The sequence below is a fragment of the Cygnus olor genome, chromosome 30 (assembly GCF_009769625.2).
Source record: "Cygnus olor isolate bCygOlo1 chromosome 30, bCygOlo1.pri.v2, whole genome shotgun sequence".
Lineage (NCBI taxonomy): Eukaryota > Metazoa > Chordata > Aves > Anseriformes > Anatidae > Cygnus > Cygnus olor.
This window is the reverse complement of record NC_054087.1, coordinates 306,608-327,199: the sequence shown is the minus strand read 5'-3', so window position 1 is coordinate 327,199 and position 20,592 is coordinate 306,608. Positions and strand designations below refer to the sequence as shown.

General features: G+C 58.1%; 1 protein-coding gene across 9 annotated transcripts in view; it reads left to right on the top strand.

Moving 5' to 3' along the window:
* The first annotated feature begins 279 nt into the window (after positions 1-279).
* Positions 280-20,592, top strand: part of BRD4 (bromodomain containing 4) — a 63,092-nt gene continuing 42,779 nt past the window's right edge. For 2 of the 9 annotated variants that reach the window (XM_040542522.1, XM_040542526.1), the window contains exons 1-2: positions 1,041-1,154; positions 15,102-15,195. The gene's annotated coding sequence lies outside the window, so the exon portion shown is untranslated. Of the gene's footprint in view, positions 329-812; positions 1,155-1,402; positions 1,421-1,441; positions 1,460-7,875; positions 7,895-13,296; positions 13,315-15,101; positions 15,196-20,592 lie in introns of those variants that run through there. The other 7 variants (XM_040542517.1, XM_040542525.1, XM_040542524.1 and 4 more) reach the window with 7 other exon arrangements.

Here is a 20,592-nt window from a genome sequence, read left to right as displayed (position 1 = left end):
CCGTGACGTCACGGCGCGGGGCGCTGGGGGGGGGGGGGGAGCAGGAGGGCGGGGCGGGGCGCGCGAGGCGCGGCGGTTGGCGGCGGGGGCGGGGCCGGCTGCGCCGTGACGTCAGGCGCAGCGCGGTGAGGTCAGTGCGGCGCCGCTGCCGGACCCGCTGCCCCTCGGTGCCCGGCGTCTTCCCCCCTCCCCCCCCCCCGCGCCCGCCTCCCCCTCCCTCGGTGGAGGCGGCGACGCCTCCCGGGCCCCGCGGGACCCGGCCCCGGCGGGAGGGCGGCTCGCCAGGCCCGGCCCGGCCCGGCCCCGCCCGCGGCCGCCGCCGCCTCAGGTAAGAGCCGGGCCCGCGCCGATGCGGCGGCGCCCGCAGCGCTGAGAGGGCGGAGAGGGGGGGGGGCACCGGGGAGAGGGGGCGGGAAGGGGGGGGCTCGGTATTCACCATCGCCGCTTACGTCGCCCTGCCAGCGTAACCCGCATTGCGTAATGCGGCCGCTGCGTCAGGGAGGCCTACGTAAACTGCGGCGGAGGCTGAGGCCTGCTGCGCAAACGGCGTAAGGGGGCGGCGGGGGCCGCGCGCGCCGTACGCCAGCGGCGTAGCGGGCCGGGGCGCTCCGCGCCGCCGACTGCGCCGCTGGCGTAGCGCTGGTCACGCGCCGGCTGCGTAGGCTGCGCAGCGGAGGGGCGGGCGGCGGCATTCTCGGCGCCCTACGCACTTTGCGCAAGCGACGGCCTGGCGGTGGCGGGGGCGCTGCGCCGCGCCCGGGGGAGGGGTTACGGGGCGGGGGAAGGGAGCGGCGGCTCCGGGGCCGAGCCGCGGGCGGGCGGGGGCGCGAGGCGCTCTCCCGGCCCCCCTCCGTCCCCGCTCTCTCCGGTTACGCCACTTGCGTAAGGCCGGCCGGCCTCCCCCGCGCGCGGCGCTGCGCATTTTGCGCACGGCTCGGGCCGGGGGCGCGCGGCCCTTCCCTCCTCCCCCCGGCCCCCCGAGCTCATCCCGCTACGCCGTTGGCGTACGGCGGGCGCCGCGGGCTGCGCCGTTGGCGGGCCGGTGCGCAGAGTGCGGGCGCGGGGCGGGGCGGAGCGCGGGGCACTTCCTGCCGCCGCCATTTTGTCAGCGGACGGCCGGAGGAAGCGGCGGCTGAGGCGCGGCGCGGCCCGCGGTGAGTGGCGCCGCCGTCGTCTCCCCCCCCAGGCCCCTTCCCGGCCGCCCCCCGCCGTCCCGGGGCCGTTGCGGGGCTCCCCCCTCTCTCCGGGGCCGGCGCTGGGCCGCGGAGCCGCGCCCGGCCTGGTTGGGCCCGGGGCAGGCCGGGCCGGGGCCGCCGCGCCCTTGGGGCCGTCCGGGAGCGCTGCCGGGCCCGGTGCGGCCCCGGTCGGAGCGGGAGGAGCGGGCCCGGGTCGCTTTTAAGCCGTTGGGCCCCGCGCTGAGGTAACTCGCTCGCCGCCCGTCTGAAGTTGGGGGTTTGAGGTGCGCTGTTTTGTTTACGTTCGGGTTTAAGACTTTTTCTCTTTTTTTGGGGGGGATTTCTTTTTTTTTTGTTCTAGTCGGTAGAACTCGCGAAACGGGCTCGGGAGCTGGAGGGAGAGGGGTCGGGGACGAGGCCCTGCCACCCCCCCCCCCCCCCCCCCCCCCGTGCATGTTGTCAGGGAGACCCCCGGTGCCGTGGGGAAGGGGCACTGGAACCTGTCTGAGCGCTCATCCCCTGGGGTTTTTGGGGGTGAAAGGGAGGGTTTTGGGGGCCAAAGGGTGGATTTCGGGGGCCTGAAATGTGTGTATGGCAACGGGAAAACCAAGGTGTGTTTACAGCACCGAGACCTCGGTGAAAACGGGCTCTGGGTTCGTCCGGTCGCTGCGGTCACTCCGTGTGCAAGAGGAGCCCCTCGGCAGCGAGGTGTAGCTCTGCACGGCTGGTTCGTGGCACACAAGGGCTCTTTGTCAGAGCCAGGCTGCTCTCACCTTCATTCCGAGCACATCCTCCCGTCCCCGGGTGCTCCTGTGTTATTTTCCTCGAGTGTTTTCCTTTGCAAGTGTTGTTTTCAACTTAAAAAGCTGAAGCTTCCTGCAAACTGCTCTCTTCAGCAGAAGTTTCCCCGAGGAAACTCTTGAGGCTGTCTTGCTGCTTGAATTTACCCCACGTGCTGCGTAAAAGAGTTTGTAGCGTGGTTTGAAAGATGCAGGGAGCGCTGTCGCTGGTGGGTTTTTGTCTGAAATGCGTATTATTAGCGGGACGGAAAGAATTAAGCTGACAAACGTGGTGTTAGTAACGAACCGGTGGCTCTGCCGGTTGGCAAGGACCGTGGCTGGTGACCCGTAGCTGTGTGCTCTTTCGCTGGGCTTCAGCTGCTCCTGTTGATTGTGTACCCATGAATGCGGTGTCCTCTGGATCTGGGGGTGATTTGAGTGACTTAAAATGCTTGTCGTAGTTCTCAGAAACTTGGTTTTACCGATTTATGGCGTACTGGCTTCAGATTAAACCTAAAACGCTCCGTTTAAGCATCTCAATAAAAGTTTGGTTAGTTTGCTTGCCTGAATCCAGCTAAACTGCTTTAGGTGAAGCGGATATTGAAGGTTAAACTTCCTTGCAAACGCTTGAAGCTGCTGTTGCTTTAGTTCATAAGTAACTCTTATTCAGTGGGACTGCTGTGAGTGGATGTTTGCAGAGATTAATAGAACTTAAATTTGTATCTGTACGAGTTTCTAGCATTAAACTTGATGCTGTGTAAACTAAAGGTCACCCGAAGCTGTTTTCTGGAATGAAGCGAGGGCCCTTTAACGTTTTAAAGCACCAGGTTAAAAAAAAAATAAATAAGTTTTGGATTCCCCACACCTCTCCCTCTGAACTTGGTGAACCGCGCTCGGCGATAGCGGCTGTAAATAAATGCACCGCGCTGCAGAAGCACCTGCGTGGGGCCGGCTGTTCCCACACAGCTTCTAATCTTTGCACCTTGGCAAAAGCAGGGATTACTCATTTTAAAAGTAGTAAAAACACAGAGCGTTGAGCAGGTGAAACGTGACTTTCCTGATTTTTTTTTTCCTTCCTCCCCCCCGCCCTGAACCACGTTAATTACCTAAGCTGAATAACTGTAGCTGCCGTATTATCTGATGATCCTGCAGTGAATGGGACCCAAACGGAGGTGACCAGCTATTAGCTAAATGAGTCTTGGCAGCCGAGCCCTCGTTAGCGTCAACGCTGTCCGTGTTTTGAAGAGGGAACGTGGTTTGGGGAGCCCCGTGGGCAGGAGGGGGTCTTAGGGCTGCGGTGTGCCTTTTACAATCCTCCTGCTCCGCCTTCCACGCTCGGGCAGCTTCGGTCGAGGCGGGCTCGGCTCCCCGGCCCGTGATCGAACGCCCTTGCTACGGTTGCCGACTCTTTGGAACAATTTCTCCAAGTAACCTCGTAAGGCTGGTAATTACCCGCTGGCGAACGCTCGGCGTTTGGCCGAAACTCAAGAATGCCGGCGGTTTGTTTGCACGGAGGTGTTTTACCTCGCTCCTCGAGAAACAACGAGCCCCCGACCGCTGCGGAGGTGCCCGGGGTCTGCCGGAAAGCTGTGCTTTGCCCCCGCAGGTTGCTGGGGAGGATGAATTTGTGCCCGAGCAGCCTCCTTCTGCTCGTCGGCGCCGCTGGTTGCCCTCCCTGAGCGAAGCAGCCCGGCTCGTCGGCACGCGGGTTGTTGGTGGACATTGCCTTCCTGCTGGACAAGGGCTCGGAGGTGAGGAGGCGTCTCGTTTTAGGGGCTGGATCCCCAGAAAAGCGTCTGCTTCTCTTCCCTCGAACTCCTGCCTGAGGCCGGCTCGCGCCTCGCAATCCAGCAGGGCAGGGGGAGGCGACTTCTGGTGCTGCTGGAGGAAACCTCCCGGTCCCCGGGCCGTTTCAAACCTCTGTAACGTGTCAGTTCCCAAGGCTTGGGAGAAGTGCTGGCCGTGTGGCTTGGCTTGCTGCGATCCTTTGCACTCCAAGGGTGCTGAGCTGCGGCTCGGAATCAAGGCTGAGCTTGCAGCACAGGCTTCGGGTCTGCTGTCGGTCGTTTGGAAGCCGAATATTGAAATAATTCGGGGAGTAAACTTGCCTTATCGGGGGTGGAGAAGGCCTGGCTGCGGAGCGGTGCCGTTCCTGCTCTGGGAGCTGAGTGCGGATAATCCCCAGAGACAGAAAAAGGGCCCTGGGCTCTGTGTCTCTGCCGTGCCAGGTCAGCAGCTCGGCGGTGTGGGCGATTTTACTGCTGTCAGCTTCTGCTTCAGCCTTCCTGAGCGAGCTGGGGCGTCTCGGGGTCGGCGGCGCCGTTCGTGGGCCTCAACCCTGCTCTCAGCTTCTGGTTCACGACTGCTCCCCGGCCTCCGGTGCTTATCGACCAGCTCAGAGTGGCCGAAACGCGTTACTGGATGGCTCGGGAGAGCTCTGGGGGACTCCGCAGCCTCTTCGCAGGTCGAGGAGAATCTTTGGGGTTCGGTTTCTGCGCAGATACCCGAGGGTCACTCGGGGCCGCGACCTGAAGCGAAGTTTCAGCGTGGCTGGGCTGGTCCAGGCAGCGGTGTCTGGTCACTTGTTGCTTCTGCTGACCTCAGTGGTGTTTAGGGAAATGACAGAGAGCTTCTGTGGGTGTCCAAAAAGCTTGCGGGGGTGCCCAAAACCAGCCTCATGTACCCCGCTGCCACCACCCGAAGGATTAGGAGCGCGCTGCCTACCACGGGCTCGCTGGGCTCGTGTCCCCGCCGTGCAGCAGGCAGGTAAACTGAGGCCGTGCGGGTGCTGGAACGAGGCAAAACCTCACAGCGAGACCACGAAATACCCAGCTGGGAACCGGGTAGGAGGACCCGAAACCACAGAGCCTGTTTTGACTCTTCCTCTTCACGCCCGCTTCGTGCAGCTCGTGGGAGATGTTGGCGCGCACGGTTCGTCCCGCGGTGGCTCGGTAGCGCAGCACGGCGCCTGCTCGGTTCGGGGCTGGAGGGAAATCGAGGTTTTTCTCCCAGTTTTCCTTAATCTGCCCCGCTGGCTGCTCTCGCCCGGAGCCACTGCGAAGCCCCGAGGAGGAGGAGCGGGATGGCGTGAATCTAGGGAAGTGCAGAACAGCTCGAAAAATGAAAACAGGAACCGCTCGGTAGCGGCGAGGACTCGAGGCAAACATCCTGAAATCAGAAACCCCGTGGAAGGCAGCGTCCCGGAAATGGGAACCGGCGGTTTTGTCTCCAACCGGGCAGGTTAACGTTTGCTCGCTGCCTCCTAACGAAGGCTTCAAGTCCCGGGAGAGCCCCTGAGCGCAGCGCATCGATTCCCTCCCCGCTTGTGCACACGGAACTCCCCCATCCTCCCGAGGAGCGCTGGAGTCGGCGGCGTGGTGGCTCCCCTATCCACATCGGGGCTCAGGAAGCTGCTTTTAGCAGCCGAAACCTTTCTCCTGCCACATTTGTGGTGGATTTGTGCTGAAAACAACAGAACTGCTGGAGCGGCCGTGCTGGAAGACGAATTAAGGATCCTAAAAAACGCTGCCGGACCTTCAGGCCGTGCCACGGGATGGTGAGCAGGGAGAAACCGTGGGCGCACGAACCAGAATTCACGGGCTGCTTTCCTCCCTGACCTGGAGGTGGGGGGGCGTGGAGCACGTCCCGGGGGGTTATTTAAAAAAGGAATCTGGCGCAATTAGTGATGAGCACATCGCTAATCGCGATACGCCGGGCTTGACTCCGAGCAGACCGCGCTGCGCGTCGGCACCGCGCAGCCTCGGGAGGAGTTCTTGGAGCGAAGCCCGCGGACACCTGGCTGAAGCTGGTGTATTTCACCAGGTAATGAGCTCGTCACGGGCCTTCTCGTTAGCGGTGACCGAATGTTTTGTTCCCGTTCGGTGCGCTTTGTGCCTCAAAACGACAAAGCAACGTTTAGTGACCGTGGCCTGCGCCCAGATCTCAGGAGGGGACGGTGCAGCGCTGCAGAAGGAAGCTCTCGGAAAAGCTGCGGCGCTGGCGTTGAAAAATGTGAGTAATGGTGAAGGTATGTGTGTGCAATTAAGCAATTATGTGTTTAAACAAACCTAGGTACTTCTGCAATTAAGTAGTCTTTCACGGTATCATGTCAGCTTAATTGAATTGTCTGCGCGCCGCTTTTAATGTTTAATAAGGGAGATACAAAAGAGAAAAGAGCTTGAGAACTTCATCAGGCCCTGCTTGCCAATTAACCAGCGCTTAAAAGTTCCTTGAACTGCTCCGTGTTGCCTGTCCCGGGGATGGGACGTGCTCGGATGGCCACTCGGCGCTAATTCGGCGGGCTGGCGAGGTGTTAAGAGGCAGGAAGGGGAGGAAGAACCCCGCGAAACATCCCTGGGGCAGGAAGGTTCGCTAGGCTGGGTGCGAGCTGCGCGGTGGCCGGCCCTTCGCTGCCACTTTGCTCCGAAACGGGAACCCAGGTGGAATAAAACCCGCAGTTCTGATTCCCTTTGACCCTGCTCTTGCATCCCTCGCTCCGTTGGGTTCGGTCGCAGAGCTGGTTGCCCCATGGCTTTCGGTTTCCCCGTGAGTGGTATGATGAAATCCGCAGAAACAGGCTCTGCTTTGGGAACACCCCTGCTCACCGGCTGGCTCGGGCAGCGGCGTTACCTTAGTGCGATCTTACCGCGGGGCTGCGAGTAAAATGGGTTCTAAAAGCTGCTTTTATGGGTTTAAAATGGGCTTAAAGCTGCTTCGGCTCTTCCTTCTGATCGCTACCGGTAAAAGCAGTTCGAAAGCGTCGCGTTTAGGAAGGCACTGATTGCTGCAAGAGCCGATTTTTGGCTCTCTTTAAGGTAAAGCTGCAAAAAAAAACCAATCTGGGGGGGTTTGTAGGGAGTCTTGCGGCACGAGCGGGGCTTCCACCCTGCCAGAGGAATTGCTGACTTGCCACGGGAGGGCAAAGCAGAAAGAAAGGAGCAGAAATCCCTTGAAATCGCTTGCCTTGCCCTCTGGGAGCCTGCCTGATCTCATGCTCTGATCAGCCCTGGTGCTGGGAGCCAGGAGGCAGCTCGGCCACCTTCCCTCCTCTACGTGGGAAGAGCTCCCGAAGACTCTGGCGGTGAAATTTCCCAATCTGCCAGACCAACGGCAGCCCCGACGCCCCTGCAAGCCCTCTGCAGAAACTATTTCTGTGTTTGGGGTCCCAGCAGCGGAGCCGCGCTCGCGTTTCGCCGCTCGTTGCACGTTGGGCTGGCTGGCGGAGTGCAGAGCTTCCAAACAGCGGCGAGGGGAGCGGGAGGAGGAAGGGATTAGAGTGCAGATCGCCGGTCCAAAGGTTGCTGGCAGCTTCGTGCCTTGTTTTTCTCTGAATTTGTCGGCAGCTTTCCGGCATGGCGGAAACCTCGTGCGCGGCTCTGTAACGGGTAAAGCGGGAAACGTTAAAAACCTTCGCTGATAATCCACGCGGGGAGCGTTTTTCCTCCGCTTCGAGCTGCTTTTCGACGAGCCTCTGCCCCGGAGCCGTTAGCAGATAAGCACGGGTGGGGAGAGGAGGAGGAAGGAGGCCGCTGCGGAGTCGCTGACAAAAGCCAGGAGCCGAATCGGTGGGCACGAAGGGAGCGGGAGAGGCGTGGAAGAGGTGCTTGAAGAGCTCCTCCCGCTCGCCAGCCGGCCGGGGAGAGCTCCCGCAGCTCTCGCTCCTCGGTGTGAGGGGTTTGTGCAACGCGACCTTGTGCCTGCTAGCAGATATTTGTTTGCAGAGCTGCGGATGATCGCTGCTCTGGTCTCGGGGGCGGGGGGGGGAAATTCCAACCGTGCGCCGTGCCCGCGGATGGGAAGGTGAATTCCCGGAGCGCTTCGCTGTCCCCTAACCCCCGGTTCGTGGACCGGGCTGTCGCCCTCTCGCTTCCGAGCCCGGTGGGCTGCACGGAGTGCTTCCTCGGGAGTCTCTCGGGGTCTGGAGCTGTGCAAAAAGGAGAGGTGAGTGCCCAGCGGGGGGAGGCAGCCCTTCCCCGAAACGCTGACCGGGCACGGGGGGCGTAGATACGAGCGTCGTGCATCCTCACCTCGCTGCAGGCTCACGGTGGCTCTCCTGCTTTAACCATCCCGCTGGATTTCAAGGTGTTTTTTTTTTTTTGGCCCTTTCGAAACAGATTTAACCAGTTAAGCGCGCCGCATTTTTCGCATTTTTAAAATGTTTGCCTTCCGCCCTTGCTTTTTTATCTGCTATTTTGGGGCTGACCTTGGCTTGTCCTTCCTACCTCTGCTTCCAGTTTGGTTTCTCCGGGACACCCGGCTCTTCGGGAGCCCTGTTGTTCTCGCGGGCTGCTGATAGCGCCCGCAGGATGCGGTGCTGAGCGGCTGTGGGCTCTGCGTATCTGCAGATGCGTGCCAGAGGAGAAGGAGGCTTCCGAGAGCTCTGGGTGAACTGAAAAATTTCAAGGAAGCTTGAGGAAGCTGACAGCCCCTCCGTAATTGAAGGGTTTAGTAATAAACTCAAGTGGGAACATGCGGTAGCTGGTGGAGGAAGGTGCTCGGCAGCCCTCGGTCTGTTGGGCCCCTGCTTTTTTTCAGTGTGCTCAAAAAATCACGTAGGAAATCGGGGGAATAATGAACTTCCCGATTTCAAAACGGGTCCGAAAAGGACCTGACGGTGCCGAAGGGCTGGCCAAGAGAGCAGCAGCTGGGTTAAAGCCCTAACCCCGAAAAGCCCTAACCCCGAATTTCAAGCTCAGTAGGGCAAAACGTGTCCTGACAACGCTGAGATCTGGGATTTTGTCCGACAGCTCCTGAGGAGGCTGACGGGGCTCCTCTTTTTGTTGCAGACAGGTCCCAGGCGCGTGTTCGGTGTGCTCCGTGCGGAGGTTTCCCCCCTTCTCCTCTCCCAGCGCCGGGATGGAGAGCGCTTTGCTCAGCCCCCACAGGCTTCAGAAGCCCTCTCAGTCACGTGGAATAAGTCAAAAATGGCTCCGTCACCCCCAGACTGTGTCCGGGCTCTGTCCTGTAAGCCTGCCGTGGCTGTTGGAGGACCAGGCTGCTCTCGGGGGGTTTCTGTGGCTGACCAGAGCCTGGGCTGGATCCTCTTTCTTTTTGACCCTTTTCAGCACGGTTAACGTCGGCTCCCGGGGCTGAATTGTCCTGGGTGCCTTCCCCGGGGCTTTGACCCGGCGTACGAGGCAGAATTCAGAACAAAACGAGTCACTTGCTCACAAAACGAGTCACTTGCTCCCTGGTAAGGATCAGCAGGAGCGGTTCGGCGCTGAGTAATCTCTCCCTCCTCATACCCAGGAGGACGTTTTCTTCCCCGCCTCGCTGGTTAAAGTTTATTTTACCGGAGCTGGGAAGGGTGTGATACCTGGCAGGTGAGCTCGGGTTACTCATTACCCCGCTGGCTTTCTGAATTCACCGCTAGGAGCTGCGGAGCTGCTCGGGGCGGGCTGACCCTGCGGTCGCCGGCCGAGCGCCGCGCTTCTGCGGAGCCGCTCGCTCCCGTTTCACGTGGGAGCAGAAAGGAGAGCGCCGCGTTCCTTCTCCTGGGCGCCGATGGTGCTGCCCGTCCCCTTCAGCTCGTGGAGCTGGTGAAACGCGGCGCGTGCTCAGATTTCCGGGCCGGATGATCGCTTAACCGAGTCCAAGTTCCCTCTTGCACCGAAGCGGTGGGGTAGAAAGGGAGAGAAAGTCTTCGAACGGCAACTAGCAGCTGCTAATACTTCCTAAACCTCTTATTTACAGGTCTTTTGAGGCTCTGCAGCTCGGTCAGAGGAAACTGGGAGCTGATTTCTGGGAGCTGGTAGACTTGTGAGTCTCTTGACCAGGCAGGCATTGAGCATAAACCCACCTCTGCTTTGGACACCTGCTGGGATGAGGCTTTGCTTTTCCTTTTGCCCCTTTGTGCGGGGGTTGTTTTTAGCTCGTTAATCCCTGAAACAAAAGCGGTGATCGCATCCCAGGAGCCATCAGGTGGGGCTGGTGGAGAAGTGGCTGAGCTCACCGAGCCTCCTGCTGTTTCAGAAGCGCAGGGTGGCTGAAAACAGCCGTGTGGGGAAGGCGAGGAGCTCCAGCACGGAGGCTGCGCTTGTGTGAGCGCCCTTAGCGCGGGGGAATCCCGGTGTGGAGCTGCTCGGCTGGGGCTCGATGGCTGAGCTGCACCAGCTCCCTCTTACGCTCGGTTTGTCTCATCGATCGCGCTCCGAGATGCTGTCGGAGATGCGCGCGCGGGTGACTTCCACTCTGTGGTTGAGGTTTGCGTGCTTTGAAGATCTGAGGCCGATCGCTTGGTGCCCTGCATTGATCTCGGGTAAGCTTTCGCTGGTTTCTGCCCTCCTCGGTTTCGGCAGCGTCAAAGCAAGCTCAAGAGCGAGCGGCGAGGGTGCGTAGAGGGAGGCAGTGCCCGGAGCCTTCTGGGCACGAGCATTTTCCAGGCACGAAGACTTCGGAAGCGCTGCCTTTCGCCATCATGCTGCTTCCTTCAGTCCTCGCAGCCTGAGTTTTCAGCCCGTGGATCTTCCATAGCTGGGTACCCTGCGTCTCCTATCGCTAATTAAAGGATTTGAGGCGAAATTGGTCTCGTTTAAAGGTGTTTTACAAGCTACAGCATGCTTGGGGGGCAGTAGGCGGCTGGTGACCAAGTGAAATCTCGTACCTGGCGTGTCGAGAGCTTTGCTCTTACATCGGTGTCGTGACTCTCGGGTGCTGCCAGACCTGCGGGGGTCAAGTTTGTCCTCTCAGGCTCGAGGGTGAGACATCGGTCCCTGCTCTGCGACAGCTTCTGAGCGCCCAAATTACGCGGCTGCCCCAGGGCAGTAGCTGGGGAAATGTGGCCAGGGCTCGGCTTCGTGCGGCTTCGAGTGGGGCGTAGAAACTACCGAGAGCCTCGGCCCGAAGGGGCTGGGAGAAGGAGGAGCGCTGCGTTTTGTTCACCCCGTGGGGTGGTTTGAGGCTGATTTGGGGCTGGATCACCTCGCGTGGGGCGCTGGGTCACTGCGTGCTTGCGTCGAGGGGTCCGCTGGGTCCAAACCTCGCCTCAACTCCAGCTGTGGAGCATCGCCCCGCTGTGTCCTCCCTTTCACAGAAGGATAAGATCGAATTCCGTCGTTTTTTCCACCAGCCTCATCGATTTGTAGCTCAGTCTAGAATATCCCGGCTTGGAAGGGACCCATAAGGATCGTCGAGTCCAACTCCTTCGGCTCTTCCAGCACCAGATGCAGTCCCCGTCCTCTGAATACCAGAAATTCCCCGCTTGGGGCAGCGAGCCGGCGTGACGGGCTGTCACCGCGCCGCTCTTTGCCCTCGCTTCGGGTCTGTTGAAACAGCTGCTTTCTTCTTCTTTTCCAGGTATTGTCTCGCTTTAAAATTGCCAGCAGCTCTCTTGCGGAGGCATTGTGAAGCGCTCCTGCCGCAGAAAATTGCGGTGTTTGCTCTCGAATCAAAAGGGCCGCGTGGTGTTCGTGGCTCGCACCCCGGATCGCCTTGACTGCGGCCGGTTTATGGCAGAGCTGGAACTGAAACCTGGCTGCTAGGCACAGGCTGGTGCAAGCGGCCTTCTGCGCAGTCCTCAGGCAGGTGCCGTTTCATTTAAAAGCTTAAAAAGTGATTTTTTTTCGGGTTTCTGAGCGCTTCGGAGATCTGTGATGGCAGGAGGGAGCCGGGATCCTGCCCAGGAGCTGAGGCACTGCTAACTCCCGCTTCTCGCAGCGCCTGCTGATGGTTTGGCTGGTTTGGGAGCTTTTCCTAGGAAAAGCCCTGCCCACAGCTCCCGCTGGCATTGCCTGCACGGCCCTGGCGTTGTGGCTGCACCTGTGTTGGCTCAAGGGGGAGCTCTGGGATCCAGGTGCATTGTCCCAAAAACTCGCGGCTCCGCGTCCCCAAAACGGGGGCCAAGCAGCTTGGTGCCAGCCACCTTTTCGGTCAGGTCCTCCCGGTGTCTTTCACCTTCGGTGTTTTTATAATTGCAGCCTTATTTTCCGATTGTTTTCAAGTGAGGTGCGTGATCAGGTTGCACGCACGCTCCTTTCTTGTTTTGAGGAGGGAACGGCCCGGTCGGGGGCCAAAAAGGCACCAGGAACGGGAGCACAGCGCGCAGGCGGCTTCGTTCCCTGAAGTCAGCCCCCTCGGCCAGGCAGGCAAGAAATTAAAAGCCTCGATGAGGAGAAAACCTGTTTCAGAAGCGTCCTGCAGGCAGCAGAGCAAGGGGGGTTCGGCGGAGGAGCTGCTCGGGTCTGGGAGCCGAGTCACCCGGTGCCGTCACCGAGCCCTCACGCCAGCTCCGTGCAGGAAGCCAAGCGTGTTGCAGGCTGAGAAGGTAAAACAGCAGCACGGGGAGTATCCAGGCTGTGTCCTACACCTCCCTCTGGGGCAGAAACGCCACGACCCGTCACCAAAACATCCTGTTCCCTAGAAAACAGGGGAAGCTTCCCTTGCTCCCCGAAGCACGCCGCGCTTGGCGTCGGATGCGCATCTGGAGCCAACGCTCGCGTGACCTTGGAGTTTGTGTTGTGCTGCTTATCGCAGGTGGCATCAAGGTGTGGGGTTGTGTTTGGAACACGTGTTAACTCTTTCCCCTTATGCTCGGGAGCTGCTCGGAGACTTGTTTCAGGTGGCTTTTTTTCCCCCATTTCTTCGTTCTAGAGAAGCGGGAAGCGGCGATTTAATGTGAATTTAGGCCCAAATGCGTCTCACTATGAAATCCCGGTGGGGTTTCTCTGCAGTAAGGCAACGCCTGTGCGTTAACAATGGCTTGAGTTAGCAAAATCCAAGTGCAGAACGTGGAAAATATTGGGGTCTTGTGACCGTTTGCAGCTGAATTGTCTTTTTTGTCCTGGAGCTCGACAAATCCTGAAGAGCGCAGCCTTCGCTTGCCCGAGCAGCCTTCAGATAAGTCTCCAGACAAAATAAAGCTTCCTCTGGCACAACGTCTGCTCGGGGCGTTGGTTTTGACTGACGCGGAGCTGGCTGGCCTTGTGGGTCGAGCCGGTGCTGATCTGCTGCCCCACGGGGGCGAGAACCTGGAGCCTCGGCTGTCGGCTTGCGCAGGAGGACAAGCTGCGACCTCCCGGCTGGGAAGAGACTCGAGGAGCAGAGCTGAGGAGTGGTCTCCGGCCTGGCAGCGATGCTCCAGCTGGAAGACGTGGCCTTGCTGAGGCTCTGCTGCCCCGATTCTTCTCCAAAAGCCTTCCTCGCCCCGCACCGAGGCGTGTAGGGCATCGCAGCGATCGAAGGAAGAGCGCAAAGCCCATCCTCGGTGCTCGCTGCTGGCCGGGCGCGTGTTTCAAGAGCAGAGGAGGGACCCCAGGGACGTGGCTGCACCTACAGGGCGCAGCGAGCCGCGGGACGCCCGGCGTGGCCATTAATCCGCCTGGCGTAGCTGCCAAGTTTTACTTGAACCTCAAACTCTGCACGAGGTGAGTAGTTTCGCCTTCCCGGGCGTGTTTCCTCCCAGCTGGGAAGCGTGGTGGCAAAAACCTGCTTCCCTCTTAGGAATTTAGGAAATTTAGAAATTTAGCTTTTAGGAGAGGACCGAGGGCATCGCTGACCTAGCGAGCGGGGCAGTAGCTCCTCCACCTTCGTGCCCGGGTTGCTCCCGGTGTTGGGTCCGCACCACAACCTGTGATTTCCAGGATGATGGGGTGCTCCCTGCTGGCGTTTTGCTAACGGGGTGGCTTCTCTGGGGCCGGTATTGCCCTGGAATCAAGAGGGAGGAGTTGCTGCCTCGCGTCCGTGGGCCTGCTAGATGATGATTTCGCCTCAGACGTCGCAGGGAAGTGCCTCTCGCTGTTCTTCCGAGCTCTTCAGGCCTCAGCTGAGGTGGTTAAAGGTTCACCACTCACACGTTGTGCTTTTACAAGCCAAACTAGAAATGTCTGCCCTTACTGCTGAGGTCAGGTAAGGGAGGGAGCCCTGAAGTGCAGTTTTACTGGCGGAAAGCAGATCTGTGTAGCTTTGGAGGATGGCTCTAAACCTTGGTAAGGTGATTACTGTAGCTTTCCGCACACCTTTTCATAATGCAACTCTTCTTCGATAGTGCACGCGTACCTTGCTGGTATTGTAAGGGTTTTTCCTGATCGTAGCCTTTCTTTGGGGGGGGAACTTGTTTTTATTGCTGTTTTGGTGTTGATTTTTGTGACAACCATCACACCCCGCTCTTGTTCACGTCTTGCCTTGCGTGTCTGCGTTAATCACAGCTAAAACGGTTTTGCCTCGAGTTAACGGGATCGCCAGCCTGCAAACGGAACCTCTTCATGCAGATTTATCCTGATGGAGGGGGAAATTCAGTACTGCGTCTTGGGCTCCAGCTCGACGCGTCCTCTCTAGATAACACCAGCCTTCTAAATCGCCTTGTTTTAGTTTGCCTTTGTAGCAAAATGTCATTGGTGATAGAATTTGTTTTAGGGGTACCCGCTACAACTGGGTGCCCCCTCTGCAGGCGCATGAAGTGCGGTGGGGGCAAGGAGCTGCTGGAAGCAGCTCGTGGGCGGTTTTCGGGAGGGCCAACGCCTCGCTCCCGTCACCCTCAGAGAACTTCACGAGTGGCAGGGATGTTTAAAGGGTTCTGGTCACGATTGCGCTCCTCTTCGTAGTCTTGTTTGCGGGGTTTTTGGACAAACTCCGTGAAAAAGTGGTGGTTGCACGCAGGAGCTGTTGCTCATCTCGTGTCGGGGCTGTGCTGCAGCTTGAGGCTCCTTGCGAGGAGCTAGCCCAGGCTTTGGCAGCTCACACAGCCGATAACCAGTTAAATAACCAGTTTCAACACCCAGAAAGGGCTTTCTGGACCGTAAAGACCTTGCTGAGCAATCTCCGAGTTACTCATTCTGGTTTGGGAAAGCTTGACGCTTTCCCGAAGCCTGTGCTGGCTGGATGGCTGAAGAAGAGGTGTGTGGGGCTGGTTAACTCGAACACGATCCCGTTTCTCGGTACATTGGGACCCCAAAGCGTGAGTTGGGGCTGTTGTCTTGCAGGTTGGGGGCTGTGGGGTTCCTTGCCCCATCCGTGCCTGCGCCGCGATGCCTTTCCTCGGGATCCTGACGTCCGTGCTGTTGCAAACGGACTGCTGCTGCTTACCCGACTCGCCAGTTTTTTTCCTTAAAAACCAAAAACTGGAGACCAAAAGCCAAAGGAGAAATGCTGCGCGACGGGAGCAAGTTAATGTTTCGGATGTGCTCGAAGTAACACCCGTTTCTTTTCCTTACAGACTTTTCTTTCGGTAGTAGCTTCAAAAATGAAGGTCAGAGGGTTCTGCTGGTGAAGAAGTCCCGAACACCTCGAAGGGTCAACTCTGATTTAAGGTAACTGTTGCAGCAAGTTCCACTACTGTGCAAATAAGTTGGGGGGTGGCGAGGTGTGGCTTATTTCCTGTGTTTTGGGGGCAGAAATGTCTCTTCTGGGGCAGCGACGGTGACCAGAAGCCTGATGTGGCAGTGAGCTCAGAGCGCGAGCTGTGCTGACGTGGGGCCAGGCTCCGTCCTGGTGGCTTTATTACGTGGGGGGATTTCAGTGCCTCGCTGACAGCAGGCAGGAGAGGATGCTCGCAGGAGGGACAGGAGCAGCGGAGAGCTGTGAGGAGGGAGTGAGGGCGGTAAGAAGCTCCCCAGCTGCGCTCTAACTCCAAATTACCCATCTTTGACCATTTCTCTGGCATTTTAGAACATCAGACGCATCCTGGAGGTATCTAGCTTCCCCTAGCGTACCCGTACACCTTGCGTGCTTCTCCGCCAAGGCTCTGAGTGAGGCTGGGGACTCTGGCTGCTGTCGAGCCCGCACCGGCTGCTTCTTGCTCCCCTGGGTGTTTTGGGGTCCTTGTCTCGGGATTGCTGTGTCACCCGGCTCAGGAAAACAGGGCGCAGCCGTAGCGCCTCTCGGTGCCTCTTCTCCGAGAGCTCGCTCTCCCAGAAGCGCTTTGTTTCTGGTAGTTTGCCATCAAAACGCTCAGTAAAAAACGGAAAATTACCCCAGGTATCCAACTATTGTTGTTTCGTGACTTCAGCTTTAAAAGTTCCCGGTTGGCTTTGACACCTGAATACTTTGGCACAAGTGGAGTGGGAGGAATATTTACCGCCAGTCGCGTATGGTTACGGCCACGGCCCGGGCACGGCTAGCGATTGGCTTGCTCAAGTCTCCTGTGGGAAAATCCATGTTTTAAATACGCATGCCAGCCGTTCTGCGAATGCTCTGACCTTGGAGCTGCTTTTTTTTTTTGATAGCGGACAGCAAGAAGGAAAATAGGAAAAACAAACCCTCGCTCCTTCCAGGAAAAGGAAAGGAACGGCTCTTGTAAAGGCTAGGCTGACACAGAGGGCGTCGCATCTCCTTCAATCGCCCTTTTCCTGGAGGGTAGGAATAATACCTCCCTTGAGTCGTGTCTGTGGGGTGCTTCACACACCAGCACTGGTGATGAGGGATGAGTGGAGCGGGCAAAAGCTGCTGCTCCTGAGCTGTGGGCTCGGCTCCCTGGTGGATGGAGGGAGGAGCTGCCACTTGGTGGTGCTGAGGGCGTCTGGGTTCGCCGTGCTGGGTCTTTGTCCGTGAAGTCCAGCTCTGCTCGTGAGCCCCTGGTGCTGGTTTACAAACTAACGCAGTTGCTTTTCACAAATGTTTTTGGTTGCTGGGATCATTCATTTTCAGGAGCAAATGGATCCCGTCCAGAGAATCGCCTTGGTAACTGAACGTGGGTGCAAAGAGGATCTGTTTGAGTTGTAAACTAAAATATGTAACTGCGCCGAGCCAGGAAAAAAGCTGATAAAATATTCACTGCGAATTTTCTGCAGCGTGGCCCAAAAACTGCCTCCAAATTGTGAGGCCGTACCAAGTGCAGCCTGCTTGTTTGGAACATTTCTGCTCGGCTCAAAGGGGCGGTGGAAGTGAAAAGCAGCGGCGGTGCGGAGCCTGCCGTGCTGAGGAGGATGTTGGTGGCCCTGCAGGCGAGGAAGGTCTCAGCTGTGAGCCATCACCTCGATTTCCTAATGCCCCATCTCTCCTCTGCTTCTTTTTGAAGCACTGGTGTTCGTGAGCCAGCTTGCAACGCACGTGTCCTGCTCGAACATCCACCCTGAAGAGGTTTCTGGGAATCTAACGCCGTGCAAAACCCAAACAAGCGACAAAAGCTGGGCTGGGTGTGTGCTGCTGGACGTGTGGTTGGTGTAACTTAGCTCAGTAAAAGCTGATTCCTCTCTGGTCTCTCAGGTGTGGCAAAAGCTTTCCTTTTCCTCTTCGTTCCTTTTCCTCCAGCGGACTGGAGGTTCTTGGTGGCAGGGACCTCAGTGCTGAGCGTGTGGGAGCCGTAGTGCAAAAAGCTGAGGATATTTAAGGTCGCGATGCTGGGTGTGAACCCCCGCAGACCTCGGTTTGATGTTACCTCACTCACGGAAGGCTGAGCCTAGGCAAAGGCTCCCGGAGAAACAGCGGGGACGAGGAACAAACTGGAGGGAGGATTTTCCAGCTGCAAGGCTGGTTCCTGTTGCGTGTTCGTCCTGGAACAGAAGGGGAATCCCCAGCACTTAAGATGCAAGAAGAAATAAATCTCTTCTAGCAGTGAAATCTCTTCTAGCAGTGAAACCTGCGGTACTCAGGGCCCAGAACGGGCCGGAGCAATTCAACGCCCGACCCCGGAGCTCACACCGAACGCGAGCGGCCAGCATCTGAGGCAGCCAGAAGCTGTGAAATTAAGCAGGAAACGCTCAAATAACACCCGTACATCCAGGTAGCTGCGGAGGTCAGCGCCCACGTCGGCGTGCGAGCGAGGATTAGGGCTGCTAATAACAGCCTCCTGCAGCATGACCGCTGGATCGGCTCCAGACGATGCAGTCTGCCCGGTGGCATGAATGCCGCTCTCCCCAGCTGCCTAAATCGGTCAGATGGAAAAGTAATCCTGTTTGTGCTTCCCCACTGACACAGATTGCGTAATTAAAGTGGGGCAGATCTGCTGTGAATTTGAATTAACTTCCAGTGTATTCTTTTTTTTTTATTCTCCTCATTTATAGCCGAGGTGGGATTGGAACTGTTCGGAGTTACAAAGGGCAGCAAATGTCCAGCGCAAGCTGTTGCGTGAGGATTTTGTGGTCTCGTAGCCTCCCGTTTCTGCAGGGCATCGCTGGGATCCTGTGGAAATGGAGCCGCACAGAGCTCCTCCAGGATAAGGGCTGCAAATGCCCAGATGCAGCTAAATTCACTTAAATTGTGCTTTGCTGCCCAGAACGTGCTTCCTGCTCTGGAAACTGCACCGCTGCAGACCAGAGGAGGTGAGAGGGAGCCGGGGGGAGCTGCACAGACCTGATCCAGCAGGGATCCAGAGATCTCCGCGATAAGGTCGTGGTGATCGCGGGAGATCTGCGGGCTCCAAACCTTCGCTCCTCGGCCCTCTGGGCTGAGCTCGGGTCAGACGAGGACGCCTGCCGTGTGGATTTGGTTAATCCACTGCAGAACCCAGCCTGCTCTGACGGCACTGTGTGGGTGTTCCTGTAAGGGAGGAGTAAGAGAAGGAGGCTTTTCCACACCTGTACCAGGAGCGTGGGGATTTGGCTCTGAGTAGTCTTGGGATAAATCAGTCTGATTTAGCTTGCTGGCACGTGAGGTGGCTGTCGCTGTGGCCTCGAGGAGAGTCGGGGAGTTCTGGCCTGCTTGAAAACCCATGGCATTTAAAAAACCCGTGGCATTTATTTTAGGGGTATTTTCAGAGCCGCCTTCAAGAGCGCTCTGCGTTACGGTTGTAGGGTCCTGGTGGCTAAACCCCGAAACATTGGGTTAGTACAGAACATGCTGCTTCCACCAGCTGCTGTGGAAGGCAGGAATTTCCTCCGATATCCCAGCTGGGATATTGGTTGAGGTGAGTAATTATGTCTCAGGTGTTGAAAGAAGCTGCAGCAGTGGCAGCGTCCCTCTGCTGCCAGTGTCTGCGTTATAAGGGGCTCTCCCTGTCAGATCAGTTGAGCATCCCCTTCCTGGGCTCAGAGAGCAAAACCCTAAAAAAAAAAGGAAAAACACGCTCGTGTACCTGCGTGCTCGCTGCACATCAGCCTCTGAGGCTGAGTCACGGCGTTAAACCCTCGCTTACGGTCTCGGTGTAAGCATTGCAGGGTGAGGTCAGACTTGGTCCCCTTCTGGCTTTCACCCTCTGAACGATGCTGGGAACCAGTTTGCAAACTGGAACGGGTTTGGGTGTTGTGGTGCTCACACCTGGCCCCACGCGGGTTATTTCTGTCATCCAGCAGGACTGGAGCACGGTTCCAGGTCATGACCAGCACTGGTGGGCTGGGGCATTGCCTCGGGCACGTAACCGGTGCTGTATTTTGGGGAAAAACGCTCGCTGGGAGGCACGAGCAGAGGTGAGAGGAGCAGAACCACTTCTCTTTTCCTTCTGCTTAATAAAAACCTTCTGCTTAATAAAAACAACCACCTTTAGTAAACTAGCCCCGGTTTGATTTTGATTTTTCCCTGTGTAGGAAGTCTGGGGTCTTCTTAATAGAGACCAGAGGCTCGAAAAGAAGCCTCGGAGCTCACTTAAAACATTTGTCCTTTGTTTCCTTGCTCTCGTGAACAGCCTGACGGGGCTAGAGGCTTGTCTCAAAGCTGCTCCTTGTCCCAAAGGGACGTAATTTCAGGTCTTCTGCCCTCTTCCAGCTCGCTGTTGTAGTTCCAGTTTACTCCGCAGCCCTCGCTAGCCAGCGCCCTGCTCCCTTTTCCCCATCAAGTCCTGCGGAGTCGAGTTGTTTCGGTGCGAGCACAGACACCAACTTCTTTTCCAACCACTGCTTCCCCACCTGCAGAAGCTCCCTGCTTTTACAAGCTGAGCTTTTACTGCTTTTATTTCTTGGCCTCCTCAGCTCCATGGCGCGGCTGATGCCCCGTTACCCCCGTGGGGGCGTCGTGACCGAGCCTGGGGCGCTCTGCTTCTCTTAACAGGGCCGATCGGTGTCTCCTGGAGCACTGCACGGGCCCCGGGGTGGAACAGCCCGGTAGCCACGTGGGAGGCGCGGACCCCATCCATCTCCATCAGCATTTTACGAGGCCTCTGCAGTGTGCCCGGCTCCCTCCTTTGTTGCTGCCCGCCCGGGGAAGTTCGCCGCTGAATCGCGGTGCGGGAGCCTCAACGCTGGCTCTGGTCGCGTCTTTGGGATGCAGCAGGAAGGGGGGAGGGAGAAATCCCTCTGCAGGCTGGGCTTTACACGTGCTTTTAGGCTGATAGCCCGGCAGGTCCTTGAGGAACAAGTGCTCTCCCATCCCTCCGTCCCCCTTTTCGGTGAGCTGCACGTAGGGGGAACAAAAATAACGCTTATCAGCGTGGGAGCCGGGGGAGCGCATCTCAGGGATTTTCGGCCAGAACTCGCAGCGTTGATTCGTTGGAAGATGGTTTTGGCAGGGAACAGCATGTGCTGGGCACCAGGAGCCTGGTTTTTAATAACAGCAGCAGCAGCTGAGCATCCGTGTCCTAAAGGGGGGAAGCCGCTGCGCTCGCACGGCAGCGTTCAAAGAGCATTCGCAGGGATGTCAAGCGCAACAGGCTGAAAACAGCCTCGAGGAGGCTGTAAAGGGAAGAATTGGGAAGTTAGGAAACATCCGGCTTGCCCCATGCTGTTAAAGCTCGGGTCTCTGCCTTCCCTTTTGTGTATTTAAGGTACGGGGATGCTCATTACACATGTTGATCCCCTCCTCCTGGCTCAGCAGGGTGAGAACTAAAGGGAGTGCTGGCC